The sequence below is a fragment of the Corvus brachyrhynchos genome, unplaced genomic scaffold (assembly GCF_000691975.1).
Source record: "Corvus brachyrhynchos isolate BGI_N302 unplaced genomic scaffold, ASM69197v1 scaffold890, whole genome shotgun sequence".
Taxonomy (NCBI): Eukaryota; Metazoa; Chordata; class Aves; order Passeriformes; family Corvidae; genus Corvus; species Corvus brachyrhynchos.
Genome location: NW_008235729.1, coordinates 71,371 through 74,752, shown reverse-complemented (window position 1 = coordinate 74,752; position 3,382 = coordinate 71,371). Strand labels below are relative to the sequence as shown.

The 3,382-nt window shown below is 51.3% G+C and overlaps 1 protein-coding gene and 1 long non-coding RNA gene across 2 annotated transcripts in view; one reads left to right on the top strand and one right to left on the bottom strand.

The window, feature by feature from the left end:
• The window catches only part of LOC103613544 (zinc finger protein 239-like), a 30,968-nt gene that overhangs the window by 11,199 nt on the left and 16,387 nt on the right, over positions 1-3,382 (top strand). The gene's annotated exons all lie outside the window — the stretch shown is intronic.
• The window catches only part of LOC108445667, a 9,711-nt gene continuing 8,560 nt past the window's right edge, over positions 2,232-3,382 (bottom strand). Inside the window, exon 3 of the long non-coding RNA XR_001860621.1 lies at positions 2,232-2,244. This is a non-coding gene — a long non-coding RNA (uncharacterized LOC108445667). The remainder of the gene's footprint in view (positions 2,245-3,382) is intronic.

Genomic DNA, 3,382 nt, shown 5'->3' with positions numbered 1-3,382 from the left:
GATGGATCCCGGAGGGTCTTTCCTGAGGCTCCCAGGTTGCTGGTTCTGCTGTGCCTCCCGCGGGCAGGGGCAGGTGACAGGTGACAAGGTCCAGCAGCTCTGCTGGTTGTGCAGTGTCACAATGGCCCCTCTGGTTCCATGAGGCTCCTCTGTGAAACAATGGGCCCTTGGTTCCAGGAGGTTCCACGGTGTCACAAAGATCTCCTTGGTTCCGTGAGGAGCACAATAGCTTTGCATAAACACTGAGCAACCCCTGCCTGATACACCTGGGCACATCTGTCTGCATCCCAAGGAGGGGTTAAAGATGAGAATGGCACCAGCAGCTTCCACCTGCAGCAGAGATCAAGGCAAAGGACGGGAACAGAGAATTCTGCTGCAAGACTCAGAGAATTCTGCTCACAGAGATCACGTCTGGTCACGCTGTCCCTTGTAGAAAGGTGACATCATTCCAGGCAGCCTGTACTGAGCATGTGGTTGCGAGCGGGGTTTGTTGTTTAGGAAACCTGCTCAGGCTTTTCCATTCTTTCCTTACAAACAGGAAAACTTCTCTGGGGCCTGTGTGCAGGCAGAGCCCTGAGGAGAGCAGGTGGGACATGGTGCAGTGGGCTGGGACAGCCAGCTGCAGAGCTCAGGGACAAGGTTCTGATGCAGGGAACAGAGATGTCAGTGCCAGGTGGGCGATGTCAGACATGGTGAGGTTGGGGGTGAGGAGCAGGTTGTCCAAACAGGATCAGCCTTCAAAGAGCTCATTCTGCTACATGCCCAGACCTCCTAAGGAGACATTCAGCATCCAAATTAATTGGAGAATGCTTCTATCACCTCTTCTCTGAACTGAAAAATAATTTTAAAAACTTCCTTTATTAAAACAAGAAAAAGTCACGAGGTGCACTTTGAAATCTTCCTCCTTAACAGAACTCCAAACTGACTCCAGTGAGCTGTAGAAGCCCTGAATACTTGAAGACAATTGAAGGAAGAGAAAGAGCTCTTTCAGGCTTTCTGTATTTTAATGAGTCCCACAGTGGATTTGGGGCTGACTCCAGGACCCTCAGGGATTGAGAGAAGGCTGAAGAAGCTGCTCAAGGAGTCAGAAGCAAAACTCAAGTCCCTTGGAGCACCAGTGGGTCCCACTGAGGGCAGGGACTGCCAAAGCCTCCCCAGGGACTTGTGAGAGCAGATCCTTGAGCTCTGCCAGGATTGCAGGGAGCTGCAATGCTGAGAAAGCCCTGGGCTGGTTGGAGGAAGCAGAAAGACCCAGCCCTGAGCCCAGGCCTGGCACAGCAGGGCCTGTCCCTCCCGGGTGGCTCAGGGCTGTTTTGGGGCAGTGGGATGTGAGGGGGAGGAAGGACAAATGTCATAAAATGCAACCCCTGCCAGCCTCTTCAGGGAGGGTGAGGGAGAACCAAAGTGCAGCCCCTCAATGGAAAGTTCCTTCTGTGGGGCTTCCAGAAGCAGTCCCAGAGCCCAGGGGACAAAGCCCTGGGTGCCTCTAGCCGTGCCAGCCCTGCCCAGCCCTTGGCCGTCTCTCCTGCAGGCTGTGCCCCCCTGTCCATGCTGTTCCTCTGCCCTGGCCAGCTGCACACGCCCATCTCACAACATTTTTGTACCCTCCCTGGGGTCCCTGCACCCAGCGCTGCCGGTCCCTGGCACACAGGGCCATGGCAGGAGCCCAACCCTGCTGAGGGGCTTTGGAGCAGGTTGATGGGGTTTAGGAGGGGGTGGGATAGGGGAAATAGGGCTTGGAAAGGCGGTCTTCATGCCCAGGAGGGGTGGGTTGGAGTTTGGGAGGCTGGGATGGGGTATGGAACGAGACAGCTGAAGGCTGGGGATGATGTGTCGGGGGGGGGTCCCTGTTCCTAAGTGGGTTTTGGGGTATCCCATGTTTCTGGAGAGATTTCAGGGTATCCCCCATTCCTGATGAGGTGTTTTTGGAGTACTCCCACAGTTCTTAGTGGTTGTTCCTGAGAGCAGTGGCACACGTGGCTCCAGTACTCAGAGCTGGGGCCCCACATGGAGGGACACAAGGAGCTGGTTTGAGGGAGAACCCTGCTGCTTTCCGCCAGTTTTGGGGGTTATAAGCGGCTTGTGGGGGTCCCACATTTGATGGATGGGGAGTGCCCCATTTCTCCAGCCCTCCCCCAAATAAGATTTCTGCCACTCAGAGCTTTTCTCACTGATGACTCCCCAGGTGCCAGGCAGACCTGCAGCGCCCGGTGCTCCCCACCTGGAACCCACCTGCATCTGCCCCTCACCCCCAGTGCTCCCAGGAGCAGAATCTGGGGATGAGTCCTTCAGAAGCTTTTTGTGGCTCTGGATGCTGTAAAGGCTCTTTCCACCATTTTCACCTCTATTGTGCACATAAAAAATCCACCAGAAAGAAACTTCTCGGCGATCCTGTAACTAAAGCGGTGCACCATTTACTCCTGCTCCTGTGTCCTTGCCCAGGGCCTGCTCAGCAGAAAGCAGCTGTGGATGTCACTTTTGGACTCCATACAACTTCTGGAGTCACAGAATGGGTTGGGTCGGGAATGTCCTTAAAGCTCATCTAGCTCCAGCTGATTATCTTCCACTCTCTCTCTCTCCCTGTCTCTGACAGGTTTTTTCATATTTCTTTCTGTTATAAATAAACTACGTAATTCGTGCTATTATATATAAAACTGAAATGTAATTAGACCCTACAGAGACCGAGTTTCTAAATCCCTGCACCAGCCTGGCTGAGAGAAAAATTTCACAACACTAAAAGTATTTCTTTCACAATAAGTGAGGATTCCACCTAGGTGGGGTTGGATCTTATCACCGGGACATTTGCACCATGACGACTTGATCACCACACTCTGATATCTACATCACATCTGATAAGGAATTGGACATTCCGGGAACTAAAAATAACTATTCCAGGAAGCAGAGATGGCCCATCCATCAGCAGAAATGGCCCACTCATCACCCAGGATGGACAATTCATCAGACCCAGGAAAGGCTTTGTGCGGCCCAACTCCGGGACAAGAAAACTTCATGAATACAAGAAGAATATAATAAATTTGGACTCTACCAAAAAACTGTATAAGAAGGGACCAGCCAAAGCAGCATTCGTGAACTTGGGAGGTCTGGTGCGATAGAGATCAGATCTATGCGTGTTCACCCAGCTCCGACCCCGGGCTTGGTGCTGTTTTTCTCGATCCTGGCGTTTGAACCCGATATTTCGGTCGCATAATAAATGTCATTTCTTTATTAAATTTGATTCGGCAATTTTGTTTATATTATTTCTATATCTCTACATCACATTTCTCATTCAATAAAACTGGGGTTGTTTAATAAAATCCCTAAGTGTTGAGCTTTTGATGGGGTTTTAGTTTAGTCCCAGTTTATTTTTTCTGTTAAAGGAATT